Below are 21336 nucleotides of genomic sequence, written 5' to 3' on the forward strand. Positions count from 1 at the left end.
CAATATGCTAATGTCAATGTCTTTTTCCCCATAGGGGCCGGGGTACGGAATGCCGGGGAAAAGGCACCAACCCGAGATGCGAGGTGCAATCCCTGTAGAAATCAGGTAAGTCTTGATGAGCGTTTTTGGGTAATGTCTTTTCATTCGCTCATTGACGCTAATGTCTTTTTCCCCATAGGGGCCGGGGTCCGGAAACGCCTGGATGCGGCGCGGACCCGAAATGAAAAGGGAATGACCCAACAGGTAAGTCTTAACATGGGGGTTTAGGTTTCCTCATTCCCTTCTCTCTCTCACCTTTGCTCTTGTCTTTTTCTCCCTAGGCGTGGAAGCGTGGCGGCGAATCCGGGTGATCGCTGCTGAACATGGAGGCGCCCTGTGAAGGTGAGTGGAATGCGGCGCTGCGGCGGTCGATGCGATGTGCTTTTAAATTAAGTGTCTTCCTTTGCAGGATCGTCGGCGAGCTGACTCTGGAATGCGGGTCTTGCAGGTAAAGTCTTTTCCTTCTCCTATTCTCTCTTTCTCTTCCTTTGTAGGTGATCAGGATGCTGGCATGCGTGGCAGAAGACCGAATGCAGGAGCAAACACGGTGAGCGTCCAGCTGCTAGATGCAGAACAATGCAAAGCATGTGCTGCTCTTCGGGTGTGGTTTAAATAGCCTGTAAAGTAGTTCCAGGTATGTATCCTTCCACTCAGGTATGTATTCTTCCTCAGACCACACCCGAGTGATAAAGTAGTCCAAAAGATAAAGTAGTCCCATTCAGTCCTCAAGAGGGCCTGGATGTAGCAGCACGGTCTGCTTCAGGTAAGTGCACATTAAAACACTTACACACATGTCTTGCTTTATGAGCCTGGCGCCTAAGGCGCCAGGACTGGGGTCCAGAATGAGCCTGGCGCCAAAGGCGCCAGGACTGCATCCAAAAGGCCCCAACTTGGGCCTGCTGAGACGTCCTTGGGGAAAATGATGTCTGCCTCTGGGGTTGCTGGGCTGGGCCTGGCTCCTTGGAGGTAGGCATCATGACAGTACCCCCCCACAAGGCCCCTCCCAAGGTTGTTTCCTCCGGGGGTTTTGGCTTGTTCGGGAATCTACGGTGGAACCTTCGTATTAATCGAGGTGCGTGAATATGGTTACTAGGCTCCCACGATCTCTCATGAGGTCCATAACCCTTCCAGTCAACAAGATAGAAGAGTTTTGACTTTAACATTTTGGAGTCTAAAATGTCTTTCACTTCGCATTCTAATTCCCCATCAATTTGAATAGGATCTGGAGGCTTGGACAGTCGGGTTCCCGGTTGTACCGGTTTCAAAAGTGATGCGTGAAAAACGGGATGAATACGCATGTTGGAAGGCAAATCCAGTTTAAAGGCCACTGGGTTGATTATGGCTTTGATGGGGTAAGGCCCAATGAATCTGGGATTGAAAGTCTGTGGGCACTTGAGAGATAAATGTCTAGTTGCTAGCCAAACCTGGTCTCCTACTTGGTAAGGAGGTGTTTTACTTCGGTGCAAATCAGCGTTTTCTTTGTACTTTTTCTTGGCTTGCTGTAAATGAGTTGTAGCTTCTTTGAAGGCTCGGGTTATTGTGGAATGCAGATGATTTACTGCGGGCATTTCCAGGGTCAGAGGTGGATCTAGGTCAGAGGTTCGAGGATGGTGACCATACAAAGTATAAAAAGGAGTTTGACCGGTTCCGGAATGCATAGAATTGTTGTATGCATATTCTGCGATCCAAAGAATGTCTTTCCAATTGTACTCGGATTGGTGCAACATGCACCGAAGATATTGCTCGAGAGTCTGATTTGTCCTCTCGATTTGTCCGTCGGTCTGGGGGTGGTGGCTGGTGGATAATCGCACATCTATTTGTGCTAGTTGGCAACACTTCCTCCAAAAATGGGAAATTAATTGACTTCCACGATCTGAGACTAGTACGGAAGGGAAACCATGTATTCAAACTATATTCTCCAGGAATTCCTTGGCCAGGATGGAAGCTGAAGGCAATCCTTTTAGAGGGATAAAGTGGGCCGTTTTGGAGAACAGATCCACGATTACTAGGATAGTGTTGTAACCACCACACGGAGGCAGGTCCGTAATGAAGTCCATAGACAAGGTTTGCCAAGGTGCCGGTGGAATCTCCAAGGGTTGAAGTAGGCCGGCTGGCCTGTTCCTTTGACCTTTATTTTGGGCGCAAACTCCGCAAGACATCACAAAAGACTTTATGTCTTTTCTCCAAGAAGGCCACCAGAATTGGCGTTTGATCTTTTCTTCCGTTTTAGCAATACCAGGGTGTCCTTCCATTAACGATTCATGATAATGAGCAATAACTAGTTCTTGCAATTCCTTACTTGGCAGTTATAACCACTCTTGGAAATACGGTAAGTTATCCTTAACGGTGAAGTGGGCTGAAGGGTCAAAAAGTAGTTTGACTCGAGTTTCAACATCCTCGATGGTTTGCAATGAAGTCAAACCTAAGATTCTTTGTTCAGGTATTATCGGCACAGGTTCTAAACACGAATTGGGTTCTTCCATGCCAATCCGGGATAAGGCGTCCGCTTTGCCATTCTTGCAGCCAGGGCGATAGGTAATTATAAAATCAAATTCTGCAAAGAATAAAGCCTATCGGAGTTGTCGTGAAGATTGGGCTTTGGCCGTCTTTAAATACTGCAAATTTCTGTGCTCCGTAATTACAGTGATGGTGTGTCTTGCACCGAGGAGGTAATGACGCCAAGCCTTAAAAGCAGATTTAATGGCCAGTAACTCTTTGTCGGTAATTGCGTAATTAATTTCAGGAGCTGAGAATTTCCTGGACCAAAAGGCTACAGGGTGTAGCTGGTTAGTTTTCGGTTCCCTTTGCGACAGGACAGCTCCCATGGCTAAACTGGATGCGTCAGTTTCAACAATATACGGGAGATCAGGACGCGGGTGCTTCAACACAGGTGCGGAAGTGAATTTGGTCTTTAGGTCTTGAAAGGCTTGTTCGGCCTCTGGAGTCCATTCAAAATGTTTATTCTTGCGTAAAAGAGCAGTAATGGGTTGGACTATTCGTGAAAACTCAGGGATGAATCTTCGATAGAAGTTGGCAAAGCCAAGCATACTCTGAACCCCTTTCACTGAACTGGGAGATGGCCATTTGAGGATGGCGTCCACCTTTCGTGAATCCATTTGAATTCCTTTAGGAGTCAGAACAAATCCGAGGAATTCAACCTCAGTGGTATCAAAGACACACTTTTCCAGCTTGGCAAATAGTTTGTGCTGGCGCAATTTCTCTAGAACTGCTCGAACATGTTTTCGATGATCTGACTCAGAAGATGAGTACACCAGGATGTTGTCGATGTATACGATGACACAAACATCGATAAGTTCTTGCAGAACATCGTTCATGAAGAATTGAAAAGCTGCGGGCGCGTTGCACAAACCGAAGGGCATAATCTGATATTCGAAGAGCCTGTATTTGGTGCGGAAAGCTGTCTTCCACTTGTCACCTTCTTTTATTCGCACTAGGTGATAAGCTACCCAGAGATCTAACTTGGTGTATATACGAGCATCTTTTACTTGATCAAGAAGTTCAGGGATCAGAGGCAGGGGATAACGATTCTTTATCGTTATCTGATTTAAAGCGCGGTAGTCAATACAAGTTCTAAGGTCTCCTTTTTTAGGCACGAAGAACAAAGCGGAAGAGACCGGGGACTTTGATGGGCGAATAAAGCCATTGGCAAGGTACTGATCCAAATACTGACGCAAATGCTGGTTTTCAGGTTCAGTGAGAGCGTAAATCCTACTACACGGCGGTTGAGCATTGGGAACTAGATCGATCTGGCAATCGTAAGAACGATGAGGGGGTAGCGTGTTAGCCTGTTCTTTCTGAAAAACGTCCTGGTATTCAAGGTATTCTGCCGGTAGTTGAACAGTGGCGGGGGTTACTGTGGCTAAACCAATAGCTGGATTTCTAGGATAACAAGTGGGACCACAATCTGGAAAAGTTATTCTCTTTGCTCGCCAGTCTATTCGAGGATTGTGTGTTTCTAACCAAGGAATTCCGAGGATTACTTGAAATTGTGGAGCCTTGATTATATCAAACACTATTGCTTCCCGATGTCCATCCTGACTCACAAGTGTCACTTCTGTGGTGGAATGCGTTACCGGCCCAGAGGCTATTTCGGTACCATCAACCGTAGTAATGACATCCTGGTTTATTTTTGGATGCAGAGGAAGGTTCATCCTGGAGGCCAATTCGCGGTCCACGTAGTTTCCGATAGCTCCGCTGTCGACGTATGCTTTGATGGCATGCAACCGTTGGGGCTTTTTTGGATTCACGAGCACCATTGGCAAGACAAAATGCGAGGTCAGAGAGTTTGTTTTCAAACTCGGCAAGCGGACCTCTACGCTTGTCGAGCCAGGTCGTTTCCCGAAACAGGTTCCATTAAGTTGTTGTCAGAGGCACCAAACACCTTCCAAGGTGGTTTTACCGGACAATCACGAAGAAAGTGACCGGAAGCCCCGCAATAGAGGCATAGTTGCTTTTGTCGCCTTCTCTCGCGTTCCTTCTGAGTTAACGGCCCCTTAACTCCCCCTATTTGCATAGGTTCCGAAGCTTTGGTATTCCTGGGGTTTACGAGGGTTCTGATCGGTACTCGGGTTTCAAACTTGGACCGATCTGCTTTCCTATTCTGAAGTCTGTGATCCAGTTGTACCACAAAGTCAATATATTCTGCGCAGCCCTGGGGTGGATTCACTACTTGGGCCAGAATGTCTTTTAGCTCTCCGCGCAGACCACGGTGAAATAAAGTGATCCTTTTATTTTCAGGCCATCCGGTTTCCACCACCAGTCTGTTAAAGGAGGCTATATAAGACAAAAGATCTTGACTACCTTGTCGTAGAGATAGCAGTTCGTTGTCAAGGGCCTGTCCCTGCGAGTGTCGAGCGAACAACCTTTCCATGCTGGCCTGAAAGCCCTGAAAATCCTGGAAAATTGGATCATTCTGGTTCACCAAGGGAACAGACCAATCGGCAGCACAGCCACTTAGGTACGATAACACAAAGGCCACTTTGGTCCTATCATCAGGGAAGGCTGCTGGTCTGCATATAAAATGTAAGCGACATTGGTTCATAAAAATGGCATATTTCTTTGGGTCCCCCGCAAAACGTTCAGGCGGTGCTCAAGGCAGGGATCCCGGCAGATTGATCTGAACAGGGTTACTCGAACCCAACGAAGTGGAAATTCCCCCGGGACTAGGTAAAGGAATTTGTCCAGCCTGACTCTGTAGCAATCGTTTGGCCAGGTCATCAGTTTGTTCCTTGGAAAGAATGAGTTCTCTTTTGAGGGCATTAGTCTCTTGGCGAGCTGAGTGTACCTCTGCCATTAATTCCCCCAACAGCTGGGCCAGCTGGTCTGTCTCAGAAGTCTCCATAGCGCCCGGGTGGGAAATTGTGGGTAGGCTTATCGTTCTGTTACGCTCACCTGACTCCCACGGAGGCACTGGCCAGGATCGTGCTGCTGTGACCTCTTCTAAGGTGTTGCGCGGGGCTCAGAAGATGGACTGGACCGGACTCCCAAATCCTGCTTGTCCGGCTTGCAAAAGTATCCTTCTTAGGGTCTTAAAGGGCGAGCTCTCCTTCCTGCTTCTGATGCAGGGGCGCGTTGGTATCCAGTTACTTCACTGGATTCTTGGTTTTATGAGAACCAAACTTGCTTGGCTTCCAGGTAAGTTCCTTGAAAGGTTCCCCTTTTGTCCTTGCATCAATATGCTAATGTCAATGTCTTTTTCTCCATAGGGGCCTGGGTACGGAATGCCGGGGAAAAGGCACCGACCCGAGATGCAAGGTGCAATCCCTGTAGAAATCAGGTAAGTCTTGATGAGCGTTTTTGGGTAATGTCTTTTCATTCGCTCATTGACGCTAATGTCTTTTTCCCCATAGGGGCCGGGGTTCCGAAACGCCTGGATGCGGCGCGGACCCGAAATGAAAAGGGAATGACCCAACAGGTAAGTCTTAACATGGGGGTTTAGGTTTCCTCATTCCCTTCTCTCTCTCACCTTTGCTCTTGTCTATTTCTCCCTAGGCGTGGAAGCGTGGCTGCGGATCCGGGTGATCGCTGCTGAACATGGAGGCGCCCTGTGAAGGTGAGTGGAATGCGGCGCTGCGGCGGTCGATGCGATGTGCTTTTAAATTAAGTGTCTTCCTTTACAGGATCGTCGGCGAGCTGACTCTGGAATGCGGATCTTGCAGGTAAAGTCTTTTCCTTCTCCTATTCTCTCTTTCTCTTCCTTTGTAGGTGATCAGGATGCTGGCAGGCGTGGCAGAAGTCTGAATGCAGGAGCAAACACGGTGAGCGTCCAGCTGCTAGATGCAGAACAACGCGAAGCATGTGCTGCTCTTCGGGTGTGGTTTAAATAGCCTGTAAAGTAGTTCCATGTATGTATCCTTCCACTCAGGTATGTATTCTTCCTCAGACCACACCCGAGTGATAAAGTAGTCCAAAAGATAAAGTAGTCCCATTCAGTCCTCAAGAGGGCCTGGATGTAGCAGCACGGTCTGCTTCAGGTAAGTGCACATTAAAACACTTACACACATGTCTTGCTTTATGAGCCTGGCGCCTAAGGCGCCAGGACTGGGGTCCAGAATGAGCCTGGCGCCAAAGGCCAAAGGCGCCAGGACTGCGTCCAAAAGGCCCCAACTTGGGCCTGCTGAGACGTCCTTAGGGAAAATTATGTCTGCCTCTGGGGTTGCTGGGCTGGGCCTGGCTCCTTAGAGGTAGGCATCATGACACAGGCTATACGATCGCTCCAGGTACTCCTTTGCTTTACTATGCATTCAACTGTTATACGCACTCACCCCCTCTATGCACTCACCCCCTCTATGCACTCACCCCCTCCACGCATTCATCCGCTTCACGTGCTCATCCGTTTTAGGCACTCGTGTTTTTCACGCTTCCAACAGTATTATCCTGTTCTATATTCATCTCTACACTCATCTGTTCTACGCCTTCATCTGCTCTGCATATTCATCCTCTTCATAAACTCCTCCGCTCCATACACCCACCCGCTCCATACACCCTGCGCTCCATACACCCCTCTGCTCCATATACACATCTCCGCTCCATATACACACACCTCCGCTCCATACACTCATCCGCTCCATACACTCATCGGCCTTATACACCCATCCGTTCTATATGTTCGCCAGGTCTGTACATTCATCTGCTCCGGTAGTCTACACTCTCGTATTCATCCGCTATCCACACTCGTGCGCTCTACATACTCATCCGCTCCACATACTCATCTGTTGTACACACTCATCTGGATTATGCTCATCCGTTCTGCACATTCGTACTCGCGTCTCTGTATTTACGCACTCGTCTGTGCTACACGCTCGTCCGCTCGTCCGATAATCATGTTTAACGGATACATACGTATCCGTTAAACATGATTATCCATTCTATACACTCATCCGATCTACATATTCATTCAATTTCCACACTCATTTGAACTATATAGTTATCTGGTCTTCTATTCATGCATTGTTCCACTCAGCGCATTCATCTGTTCGACCTGCTTCATCCATTCTAATTATTTCATCCACGCCATTCACTTCATTCACTCCACATGCATTCTGTCTATTTTAGGAGTTTAATTCTTGTTACTGATTCCGTATGATTTACACTTTCTAGCCATTTCACTGCTCTTATCTACTTTGTTCGTTTAATTCTGTTTGTCCTTCTAGTTTATATTAGGGGTTATTGGCTGTCAATTTCTTGGATCAGGCAGTTTGTTGGATTGGTGTCATTGAGATGCTGCAAGTCTGTTTGGGTTAGTTTGGTCCCGGTAGGTTTTAGGGGAAGAGCGAGGTTTTCAGCAGTTTGCGGAAAGACACTAAATCCTCCGTTAGGCGGATGTGGGGTGGGAGTGAGTTCCACAGCGTGGGGGCCAAGGTTGAGAAAGATGATCCTCCTAACCTGACTGAGTTTGTCTTAGGTATGACTAGGAGGCCGGCTGAGCTTGATCTTAGGGTGCGAGGGGGGTGGTAGTGTTTTAGCTTGTCTTGAAGATATTGAGGTCCGGTTTTATGCAGTGCTCGATGGGAGATGCATAAGGTTTTGAAGGTCACCCTTCGGGCTACTGGAAGCCAGTGCAGCGTCTTAAGATCTGGGGAGATGTGGTCTCTCGGGCCGAGCGCAAGTAGCAATTTGGCAGCCGCATGTTGTGCCCTTTGGAGTTTATTCAGTTGGTTCGCGTGGACTCCGAGGTATAGGGGGTTTGCGCAGTCCAGTCTTGATATAACGATTGATTGGACTGCAGAGAGTCTGTTGGGAAAGGAGAGATTTGGAAAGATGCGCCTAAGGGTTTTAAGGTGGTAGTGGCAGGACTTTGAGACGTTGTTGACTTGGCGCGAGAGGGTTAGATCAGAGTCAAGGATGCATCCAAGATTATTCACTGAGTTGGAGGGGGTCGGTGAGTTGCCCATGGCGGATGGCCCGGGTAGCGGGTGCGGAAGAAGTTCTGAGTTGCCACATACCATGAATTCCGTTTTGGAGGGGTTTAGCTAGAGGTGGCTTTGGGACATCCAGAGTTCTATGTCAAGGAGGCAGGAGGCCAGGTCAGGTCGGGAGTTGGATTTCGAGTTCAGGGGTTTAGAACAAGTTGAGTGTCGACGGCGTAGTTGTAGCACAGGAGGTTGTGTGAACGAATTATCGGTGGGAGGGTGGTCAAGTAGAGATTGAATAGGAGAGCGGATAGGCATGCTCCTTGTGGGACTCCTGTGTCAACTGGTCTGGCTTGGGAGGAATAGGTGGAGAGTGTCGTTATTTGGTACCTATCTTTGAGAAATGAAGCTATCCACTTAAGAGCGGTTCCACGGATTCCTAGGGAGTGGAGGCGGTCTAAAAGGATTGAGTGATTGATTGTGTCAAAGGCAGCGGATAGGTCAAGAAGGATTAGTGCGGCGCATCCCGCGGAGTCTGCTGTCATTTTAAGGTCATCCCAGATTGAGGTTAGGGGGGTTTCAGTTCCGTGACAGGCTCTGAAACCTGATTGTGTGGGATCAAGGAGGTTGTTGGCTTCGACAAAGGCATTTAGTTGGCAGTAGACAGTTCGGTCAATGAGTTTGGCAAGGAACCTGGTGTTTGAGATGGGGCGGTAGTTTTTGTACAGACAAAAATTGTACAGATCCGAAAATGTGTAATCAACCAAAAGCGCAATAAACTGTCATTTATGAACCAAAACTCGTAGCAAGATAAGATTTGGACAAAAACGTACCTTAGGCAATCTGTGATGTGTATATGTATTATGAACAAGTTGTGCATATTGTAAATATGTTTTTTATGAAAAATAAGATCTACTGTACAGAGACAAATGGGAGGGTTTCTCCCTAAGCCATAAACATGACACATCATGGCACACTGTTCCTTTCCCAAATCAGGAGAGGGGGAATTCTTTGACCTATCAGATCCTTAGAGGGTTGGGCATAGACAATCAGCCTCCCCACCCACTTTGGAAAATGGATAAATAGGGACTGCCGAGGACAGGCAAGACACACACTTTCACTCATCAACTGATCCCCTGACGAAGCACACTGCAGGAAGATCCAGACTCCAGAACCTAGATCCAGGCTCCAGAACTCTGAAGCAGAAAGGCCAATCCAAAAAGCTGAACCCTTCTCAGCTGGCCTTTAAAATCTCGCAACCTGATTTAACCCCTAACCTTCCACGGGGCCTAACCTAACTCATTCAACAGCCTGGCTGAGCTGTTTTGCTGCTTCTGGCCAAAACCCATGCTAGAACCCAAGATCCAGATCAGTCCAGCAGAGCTGTAACCCAGAACCCGTCAGATCCAGTCCAAGAGGCTGTCCAAACCCGAGTGCCTTGCTGAGAGCAGAACCAAGCACCTGAGACCTGGCCGGTGGCGAGCGAATCTCAGCCAAACCCTTGACCAGATCTTTGACGGGTCCATTTTAAACCAGAGTTGTGAGTATTTAGCGTAGAACTGTCCATAGTCATCTCTTAGTTTAAAGTAATCCATCCAACCCATTCCAACATATTCAGACTGCATTGTAGAATCTCTTTTGTCCATTCTGAATCCTTTCTCATCCATCTAATTCCGTGAGAATTGTTAGTATAAGCCAACCTGTTTGTAATTCAAAGCGCAATTTCATTTGAAATCTTGACTCCTTTTGATAAAAATCGACCTCTACTGGAACCTCTAACTTTTGAACCGTACATCCTAGAAACGAAATTTAAAAGTCATTTTGAAGCTAACATGCTCAGCTTCCAATTCCGTGTAGTCTTTCCGTAATCGCGTTTCTCACACGCGGAAAGTTGCCGCGAATTTGCATTTGGCTAAATTTAATTCCATGTAAAACAGCCATTTCTTGATTTCAACTTCTGTATTTCGTCTTCCATCTACTAATCATTCTATAATCATTGTTAGTCTTGACCTGGCCCAATCCAAAGCAACTCTCACTAGTTCTGAATCCCATTTAGTGAATTAAAGTCATTTTTAGCATTTTTCCCATTCAATTCAGATTACATTTAAAAGCAATTGACCTGTTTTAAAATCATTACTGTTCTCTCTAAGCTTGCTGGGGGGAATCGGGATTGAAACTGCAATTGTTGATTGTTATTCCTGAAACCTGTGTGCCCTCATTCCATCTATTCATATTGCATATTGGGGGGAGTGAGTAATAACAGGGGGAAAGAGTGATCACATTGTCTTTGGTTAAATTCATATCAAGTTTATTTCTGTGTTGCATTCTTTCATATCACTGCATTTCATTCAACCCACACAAAGTATTCTCTGCTACCTTATTCTTCCTATTCCTACTCCCAATTGATTACAGAGATTGTTGATATTGTAATATTACCCATTGCTGATGATTGTTCATATTCATAAATGTGATATTCAGATATTATTCATATTCATAAAAGTGTAATCTATCTATTGTTAAATTCTTCAAATAAATCTTTTAGTTTGCAAAACAAACCTTCTTGGTTCAGTGAGACCGGGGGGATTCAAAGAGAGGGGCGTTATATAAGGGTACATCATCCAGAATAAAAAGAACATTTGACATAAAAATATATAATTAAGGGGTTCCATTGGGCGTCCCATACTAGGCATTGACTTAGTTGGAGCGCTGGATTGAAATCACTTAAAAAGACAAGCTGGTAAAAGCACAACATCAGCAGGCCAAAAATGAACCCAAGATCCTCGATCATTGGGATGCACTGTGACTGCCCAATAGAGACATTTCCCCATGTGGACATTGTGCAGCATGTAAATTCACATTCAAGACGGTAGAATGTACACACAATAGCTTACTCTACTCTGTTACACAATTCACCACTTGCCAAACTAAAAAAACACTATGTGTGCGATTATCTGCCCTTGCAATCTCTGGTACGTTGGCATGACAACACGCACAATAGCGAGACAGATCTGTGAACACAGATCTAAAATTCACAATCAACACAATGCACCATTTGTGTAAACACGGGAGAGGGGTGTCTGTACTTCTGCTCTCCATATGGTAGAGGAGAGGCACAGAGGACCCCAGCCAAGATTCTCTATTACTGGTGCATGGACGAGCAATCAAGGCCTAGCTTCTCAGGACGTGATGCAGGCTGGTTCTTAAGTACAGTGTAGTCCCCAAACCCCACAAGGGAATGTCCACACACTGTATTGGTTAAAACACAGTCTTTATATAATTAATATTCAAGGTTATATACACTATCACAATAACTCACCTTGTGCTCAGAAAATCAACAATGGTAAATATATACAGTTCTAAAGTGGTACCACAAATATTAGCAGATCCCATTGAAGTGCATACTGTCAGAATGTCACACAGATCAAAATAAAGAGGGAACCAGCAGTAGAGAGAGAGGGAGGAAAGCAAGAGGGTTGAACAATCGACAGCCCTTCTTGAGTGCCGTCCCTTTAAGGCAGGAGTCACGGGTCGAACGTCCGGCGGAGAACAGGGTGAACTACGGTGATGAAGTGGCAGCTTTGTTCCTAGCGGTACTCGTTGACGACGGAGCGTTGGTGTCCTGCAAGGAAGAGGCGTGCGGGGCACCTCGGTGACGAAAGTTCTGGACCGCAAAGAGATGATGAAGAACTGTAGCGCAGCAAGGGCGTCGAGTCGTCGGCGTCTCTGTGGTCTTTAGGTGGTGGGAAACCCACCGGCGGATGCTCCTCGGCGCGTCGACGGTCGGGCCTTCTCCAGCGGGATAAAGCTGGCAGCGATGCAGACGAGAGGGTCCGTGGATCAAATTAAGTTCTTAGGCAAACGGGAGCACGGCGGCTCCAGTCGGCGACGGCGGTCGTCAACAGTGGCAGACAACAGTCCAGGAGCTTCTCCTTGGGATTCCGCGGCAGTCCCCGTCTCCGGTCGGCAGCCCATCGTAGGTCTGTGTACCAGGGAGCTTTGGCAAAGATCAGCTGGTGCACGATGGTCCCTCTCGTAGCTCGGGAAGAGGGCGCCTTACCAGGTCCTCTCTGGGTCACTCCTTGGAGGCACAGCAGCTTTCACATTGTGAAGGAGAGCAACAGCAATTCTTCTCTTCCAGCAGGGCTTCAAGGTCAAGCTTCAGTTACTCCAGTTACTCGTCGTAGTGGACTTCAGCTTCTGATCATGATTCCTAGCAGTGAGAGGTCCCCAGATATACTGTAGATCTCCCATTCATTCCGCTGGGTCATACTCAAGCATCCAATCACGACTAAGGGCACTAATGCAGGCAGGCAGCCAATCAGGTACATAGTGCAGTCAGGCCATTCACTTCTATCCAGACACTCACAACAAGCTATGTGTATTGGGACAAGTACCCAGACATTCAACACTCCATACTGCATTCACACCAGTTTCAGGCAGGGCTGTCTCAGTCATTGTGTCAACCACCAGATACTAGACACCCATAACACAGAATGCGGATTCCTCACACTCTCCATTCACCTAGGTCTTACCCAGAGGAGTACCCACAACATACAGTCATTGGGAAGGCTCCAGCCAGTCTGGTCAGCACTTCACAACAACACCATATATGGAACGTCCACCCAACAGCCGGTCAGGGGGAAGGGACAGAGTCAGGGCTTGGTGTGCGCAGTGTGTTTTGGTGAGACTGAGACTGCCCAGGCTCTTTCTGCTGCTGCTGTTTCTGGGACACTTGGAAGTCTGTTTTCTATTTCCACTTCTGCTTCCAGGAGGAAGTTGCATAAAACCCCTAGCACACGCGGAGCGCGCGGTGTGCGCGGTGTGCGCAGTGTGTTTTGGTGTTCGGGCGAGGGCCTGCGGGCCTGCCATAATGGATGGAGCATCGCATAAACGCGGGAAAACAGGCACCTGCGGAGATCGCTTGCCTTCCCCACCCCACACAAGGCTGCAACTGCGACGTTGGAACTCCGCCTCCGCCTCAGCATCTAATCTGACTGACGTGAGCATTGGCCAACGAGTAAGTACAAAACTGATTAGACATAATGACACCGTAAGTGAATTTACCAGAACTTTTGTGGGAGATCCTGAAGACGTAGGATCGTCATTGACGTGCTTGAAGAATAAAAGTGCAAGGAGAAATGCAGTACATGCCGCCACTCCAATGACAGTCTCTATACCTTCTACATCCTCTATATTTCCAATAGCCTCCTTTACCCTGCAGGTGGACTCGTCAAATATTGATAATACTGACAATCACCTAGCAGGGCCCGTCTCACCCCTCGATCCCCCATACCTGTCTCCCCCTGTGTCACACAAACTGGCGACCGATGTGAGCAAGCTCACACCGAGTGTGACGTCACTATGCTCGGCGAGTGATGGGAGAGCCGAGCGGGGTGAGAGGGAGTGTGCGCCTGGCGGCTTTGGGGCTGGTGGCTTCATGGACGAGCGTGTGGGATCGGGGATCCCATCCCTCCTGGGAAAGGGTGGGTCAGTTCTGGTGGGGGTCGGGGCCTCCTCGCCTGCGGGCGACCCTCGGAGCGGACCCTCTCACCTCGAGCCTTCGATTGACTCTCTTGTCAGCACGACGGCGCCTGATCCAACTGCCAGCTCCGTGTGCTCTGAGAGAGGTAAGACGCGGAATGGATTCTTGTGTGCCCGTCATCACGCCCGTTGTGCCGACCGAGTTTGACGCCTGTAACACAGAGGCTGCGGCTAGGCCGTGTCCAAGTTCTCGAAACGCTGCGCTCCTTACTGACGCCCACTCCTTAAACTCTTCTTCAAACAAACTACCTAAACTGATGGTTTTGGCGTGGCGCGCACACACTATGAGAGGATGCTCTAATAACGGTAGCTGTGACGACTGCCTGGATCCAATCTGGAAAGAGGCCCCTCTGCCAGAGCTGCGTACCACATCACTCCCGCCCACCACGAAACCACACGGCCATTCTATACACGGAATGGATGAACTGGACCCTGTCATGCCCAACACGGCGTTGGAAGATGAAGTATTTTGCCCCCTCGACAAGCACTTATTTGTTCTAAACAAGGGATGTGTTTCTCCAGCACACCCTAAAAACAGAAGAGCCTCGACAGAAGTTGTAAACAAAACTTCGCAAGAGTTTCCCCAAATAAACAAAGCCTGCAATCTCACATCTAGAGGAGACCGTAGCATAACTAACCAGCAGAACCAGCGGACGCCTACGGCGCCCAACCATGAGACTCAGCCAGGGGCAGAATGGTCTAGCACAAATTCTGATGCTCTGCGTAATTGGAAAATCGCTCTGCAAAATGAAGAAAATGTTGTTTGTCCGGCTTCACCCCGTATACCCTGTTCCCAGGCTCGTGCCCCTCAAAGACAGGCAAATGCGACAATACGCCCAATCCACTTCAGAAGTGCTAAACAAAATCTTGCATATAACACCTGTGAGCGTGACTCTCACGTTTCCACCTCTTCCTCTTCTGAGACTTGTTCAACTGCTTCTTCAATCATAGAACGTGACTTTCCAAAAGTTAGGAGATCCAAAATTCAACCACATAAAAAAGACCGCAACTCAGAAGTCAGGCTTGTTGCGAACTTCACCAAAGACCTACAATCGGTCTTAATGTCAGCAACTGGAATCTCGCTTGCTCCATTTCTAAAGCTCTACGAGCAATTAAATGACAATGTGAAGGACCTGACAACCTTAGTGGCACTTATGAACTCAAAGATAATCAATATGGAAAAAGATTTGCGCGCTGAAAGAAAGGATAACGGAGCAATAAAAACAAACTTGACCTCTGCCTTGCAAACACTAACAGAACAGAAAGAAAACAACAAATTGGATAAAAAGCTCCTTGCAGAGGTTGCGAAAGAAGCTGTAAGCGTGCTAAGGCATCGACATACGACGACACAGGATTCAAATCGGCAACCTAGCCGGGAGCACCCTGCTGGTCAACAAACCGATAAGGGGCCAATTCCCATGGAACCTCCCGTCTATACCTCAATGAGAAACTCCGACACAGACACTGGGCCTCATTACGACCCAGGCGGTAAGTTACCGCCTGGGCCGTGACTTTACCACCATGGCGTAAACTACGTTTACGCCATGGTGGTTGGCAGACTTACCGCCCCATTCCGACCTTGGCGGGGCGGTAAGTCCCCAATCCCCATTTACCCTTCCCCATTCCCATTTTTGCCCCATAGGGCATAATGGGAGTGGGGAAGGCGTTAATTACGCCACCGTAAATTACGGTGGCGTAATTAACTCCATGGTCCCTTAGCGCCATGGATTTTAACACCTGGTTCCAATACAAAACTGACAAGGGTTCTAACCGTGTTTTTGCACGAAATTGAAGAGATTCTTGATTCGGCGAATACCGAAGAGGAAGGCTGACGGTACAGGCTCGTACTGCTTGATATCAGATAAAGCTCAACCAGTGTCATATGTCAAGGTCCCTTTGGCCCTTGCTGTGGACTCCTGCTCTCTCATGTCTGTATCTTGAAACGTGATCTCATGTATGTTTCTGAACGTGGAAATGGAGGACTTGTGTTCTTGTTTTTAAAGGTTTTTTATAAACCAATAAAAAAAAAAAAGTCAGGGCTTCCCGGGACTTCGGGAAGATCAAGGTAACAGGCGATGGAAGGCAAGAGGCCATGGGGGCCATCTTGTCTCCATCAGGAATCTACCAATTCCAATGACAGGGCCGGGGCATCCCAAAATGGAGGATGCTCCGGGCACCAGTCATTTCAGCACGGAGCTGCCACAGCCCGTACCCTGCTCTGTGGGACACACACAGGTGCCCAGAAACATAGACCAGGGGCACAGGGTTGCACCCCTACCGATGGGTGCCATAAGGGTATCCCGTGGGTTTGTTCACCAGACCAAAAGAGAGAGCTGCACCGCCAGGAGTCCCACATGAACTCCTGCGCGGAACACACGACAGAACACACGATAAAGAGCAGTAAAGGGCAAGGATACGGAGGCCCTGTCCCTCCGATGCAATTCCAGCATCACAGTCGGTCAAACACGATCATGAACATTTACATGACCACAACAACCGCAAATGGTTCATCATTGAAACAATATGTTCGGACACCATCAATTCTATTTCAAGACCAGAGGCTCGGATTATGCTTTCTCTCTTTGCTGTAAAACTCGAGCAGCATTAAACATCAAACAATAAATAAATACAAAATTTCACACAAGAACTACATTGCCCAAGAAATTGTCCTTTTTCTAGTCTATTTTTGATATGTTTCTTAACCATGTGACATATCCAGCCAATCCCGGACAGTCCCATAACATTCTCTCCCCTTCCTTGTCCTTCCTCTTCCTTTGCTGCTCAGGCAGCAGAAGTACTCATTCTATTATATTTCATGACAAAAGTGTGTGTGAGACAGTTGTCATTTGATTTATTAGTAATTGTAAATTTTATTGTATGAAATCGCACATGCATGGATAGCAAGAACCGTTTCTTCTATGAAGGAACATATCCGTGTAGCAATCGGGTGTGGAACGTCGCAACAGGCCAGGAAAAGGTCCAGCGCCAGAGCAGATCACTGTAAGGGGACGTTCTCACATGGAGGGCCTGGCGATATTCAATTCCGGCACCAGCCCAAGGTGATTTCCGTGTAGAGAGCGCCCCACAAGGACAAGACTGAAGTTACAGATAAGAGTAATTACATCTATAACTTTAGAACACTCGACCGGAGTGCCGGAAGCACAGCTTGACAGCCAACTATATAATGATCTCTCGACGGAAAGAAAAAGAACATTGGAAAAGCAAAACACTACCATCTAGTGGCATAAAAAGATATAACAGTCGTTTTTAATACAAACTATCTGTTGCATCTTGTCTCTGTGAATGGATGAGTTTTGGAATGTGCCTGTGTCATTGCTGGAATATTTGTGTGTGGGAGTTCTATCAAAAGTGCCAATCGTGTGGGTTGGGACCTCAAACCTGGGTGTTGGGACCCAGTGTTCTTATCCAAGTTTATACATAAAATGTTAATTTCATGACATTTCTTTCAACGTTTCACATATCCATACTTCTCTAAAAACCATACTTAAAGCTTTTAGCAATTTGTGGGTTAGAAACTATAGGATCAGTTTATTACTACTTTCACGATCTTTCCCCAGAAAGTTATAATTAAAAACATCAGATTTTTTATCTTGACCCAAAAGTATTTGTGCCCATCGCTCTTCTGGGCTGAGTGTTTCTTTGCTGATATTGAAATAAGATCTGCATAGTGCTCCTTCTTCCTGTAATTCTGGGCATACCATAACAATGTGCTGGAGTGTTTCAATGGTTCCTTCACATTTACAAAACCTACATTCTTGATTCTCGTGATCTTGCTGTTTAATTATAGTCAGTCTTGATCTAGTAGGGAGTAGATTCAGTCAAAACTTCATATAAAGAGCTTCTATTCTTATATCTGGCAAGATCTTCAGATATGCTATAGTTGTGTGATGGCTCTTACTTCTATTTCGCAAGGGAGATTTTCTTTGTATGTTGCTTTCACAGCAATCGTCTTGAGCCAATCGTTCCTCCTCAGTTTTTTCTTTGCGGTTTGTGGACGTTGGAGCAGCATCTCTGTTGATATATTTTTTTCTTGATTTAACTATTTTTACTAGTTTTTACAAGTTTTGTGTGCCTTTTAATTTTTTGTTTGTTTCCCCCTCTTTGTTCCTTTAAGTAGGTTTTTATTTGGTGAAAAGCAGCAGTTTCCTTGAGTCTTAGTGTGTTTTTTTTTTGTTTCCTGTCCTGTTTCGGCAAGTTATTTGGTGTCCGGATTTGAGGCTTTCTATGAAATGTGCAACTGCAATAACTGGTTTGATATTATTTCCGTTCATCATCAGGTACGTCCACCAGTATTCTTCGTCCAAGCTACAGAGGTTCGGGAACAGGTGACCGAGATGTATGCTTCTGTTCGCCGATAGGCCTTGACAGTTGAGAAGAAGATGTTTTAATGTTTCAACTGTTTGGGATTCGTCACAGTATCAGCGTTTGTTGGATTTGGTTTTATCTCAGATAGATTGGATTTCTTTGGTTTTCAGAACGTTTAACCTGGCTCTCATAAAAACTGAGCATATTCTTTGGTTGGGAAAGTTCACCAAGTAATTTACAGGCTCGCTCAATTTCAGGGCCGATATAGGTAAGTGCATTGTTAACTTATTCCTTCCAGCTGACTTAGCTGTTTGACACCAATCCATTCCCCTGAGTTTTTTGACTATTTTCATTGGATTCTTGTCAAGCTCCTCCTCAGAGCTCCTGATTTCCTCCAAGAGTTGCAGATTTTTACGAACCCACGAGGCCAACATCTTGTTAGTCTCCTTTTTTACTTCTTTCTAGATAATCTGAAACATTTTCTGATTTGGTGAGCAGGTTTCCTGAACAACATTAAGCCATTGAGGTCGACGTTGGCTTTTAATGAGGTTAGGCTTAGCTCTCGTCTGATTGATGCTATGGGAGTTGAAGATGGCAAGTGCAGTATTTTCCTCCAAAATAGTCCTTCTAGTTTGGGTCAGAGTTCCGACGGTATAGTCGGCATAGCTTCTGCCCTGTAAACTATCGCAGGTACTACTTTCGTTTTGTAGAAGGTTATCGATACTTGGAGGGAAAAACGTACAAAATGTTTGTCCATCATCTGGGTCTGCATGGGCAGATTTTTGTTTTTTGACAAATGGTTTCCTGCATGGGTTTTTCTTCAGAATGGTACTGATAGTTACACCTAGATATCTGAAGCCTTGCACCTTTTCTAGTTGTTCTTTGGCTAGGTGCCATGTTGGAGTTTATTTTGTTTTAGGAGCCTTTTCGATGATCATCACCTTGGTTTTTGTTGTGTTGATTTCTAGATCATTTGATGTAAGGTAGGCCAAAAGGTTGTCAAGTTTTCTTTGGAGGCCTACGGCAGTCTGATCAATTAAAATAATGTCATCAGCATATAGGAGTCTAGAGATCTTTTCATCGCCCACAGATGGCGGGAAGGTTCTGATGTTGCTCTCGGCGAGTTGGAGATCACCATGATATTTCTTCTTGTTCAAGGAGTTTCATCATCTCTCGATTCCAGTCATTTAAGATTTTTACACAGGTCGCGTTGTTTGTTGGTCTCAGTATTTCACTTGCTGGGATCCTTTCATTTGAGATTATCTTGCGGTATAGAATCAGTTTTTTCCATACCACTATCGACTGGGTTGCCAATTCGGAGCGTATTCGTGCAACAGGAAAGCTTGGTGGTAGATTCATTATTTTTCTCCAGAATATGGCCTCTAGTTTTGACCAGATCGTTGGCTGCAGTTTTAACAAAGCTTCACATCCATAGACAAGTGCTGGGATCACTTTTACAGAAGGTTGTAATTGGAACAAAGGAACATTTTCCAGATTTTTTATGCAACAACATACCTTGTCTGGCTAGAGCATCGGTTTTCTTTTCGAGCAGCACAGTCCATTCTGATTAGTCTTTAGATTGATTAGTCGTGATCCCCAGATATTTAAAAGACTGCACTAGGTTTATCGGATGTCTGTTGATTTTTAGCTTTGGAGTACGATCTTATGGTTTGGGCTTTCTTATGGCCATGATTTTGGTTTTGTCGATGTTTATTTTCAGCTCATTTATAGCCATGTATTTTGAAGACCTTGTGGCGTTTTATGTAGCAGTATGATGTCATCAGCGTACATCAGAGGCAATGATGTTGAGTTTATTTTTGGTGGGTTTATTGCTGATTATATCATTTCTTGTTCGATCTCTGCTGTGAACATATTGAAAAGTGTGGCTGCCAAGGGGCAGCCTTGCTTGAGGCCGTTTGATGTCTGTATATCTGATGTTTGCATCCCATCTTTAGTCAGTCTCACTCGTATTTTAGTATCCGTTTAAAGTACTTTGATGGGCTGTAGGCTATGTGCTGGACATTTCCACTTTTCAAGCTTGTTCCATAGAAGCGGACGATTTATGGTATCAAAAGCTAGATGGAGGTCCACAAATGCCATCCGCACTGTGGTCTTTTTGAGCAAAGCTTCTTGTTTGACCAAATTTTCAGAAGGAAGAGGTTGACATTGGGACAAAGCCTGTTTGTCTCTTTGCAAAATGATTTTCTTCTATAGCCCATGCAGTTAGATCTCGTAACAATATGGTGGCAAAGATTTTTCCGAGAGGATCTAGCAAGGCTATTGGCCTGCAGTTTGCCGGATTTTCTTTGGGTCCTTGCTTGTAGATCGGGATTAAGGTCGCGGATCTCCATGTTGATGATATTTTGTTATGTTCTTTTATTATGTTTAAGAATTGAACCATAATAGCTGCCCGCGCCTCTGGGGATTTCTTAATATCTTCATTTGACAGGCCATCGGGCCCAGGAGCCCATGACGTGTTAAGCTTGGTGATTTTATGTAACTTCAATAAAGCCTCAATAAGTAAACAAGAAAGAGTATCGGATAAACGTTATCACACTATCCACTGGTACAACACAGGCTGGCAGCACAAAGACGACACAGACCCAAGCAAACCAAAGTAAACCTCTGACCCACATTAACGGCAACAGGGCCAAGATCCCTGTGTAAAACCACCAGAGTGCCAAAATGCACAACTCCAGTGAGGAATATGACGAACCCCATAGCAGTAGTAAATGAGCCAAGACAGGCAGGGGTCAAGCAGTAGAGGGTACTGAGCGCAGGCCTGGGCTCAATGCTCCAATGCAGGAGTTTGGTGGATTATTAATAACATTCTCCCAAGGGATGCAAACCTGAAGGGGAGAAGCCCCTAATAAATACCACAAGATGCAGGGGGGGGGGGGAGAAAGAAAGCCCGAAAAGCGCGCAACTCCCCCCCCCTTCCACCCCTGCATGCACACCACATAGAAAGAAGAGTGGTGGAAAACGAGTGAGGTCATGGGGTAGAAGAGGCAGAGGTTATACGGATGAGGAGTCCGATTCAGAGGAAATGGACATGGAA

At 46.4% G+C, this 21336-nt stretch overlaps 1 protein-coding gene across 3 annotated transcripts in view; it reads right to left on the bottom strand.

The window, feature by feature from the left end:
* The window catches only part of LOC138569199 (histone-lysine N-methyltransferase 2D-like), a 538746-nt gene that overhangs the window by 492125 nt on the left and 25285 nt on the right, over positions 1-21336 (bottom strand). The window lies entirely within an intron of this gene.

The sequence above is a fragment of the Ambystoma mexicanum genome, chromosome 2q (assembly GCF_040938575.1).
Source record: "Ambystoma mexicanum isolate Mex_15411 chromosome 2q, UKY_AmexF1_1, whole genome shotgun sequence".
Classification (NCBI taxonomy): Eukaryota; Metazoa; Chordata; class Amphibia; order Caudata; family Ambystomatidae; genus Ambystoma; species Ambystoma mexicanum.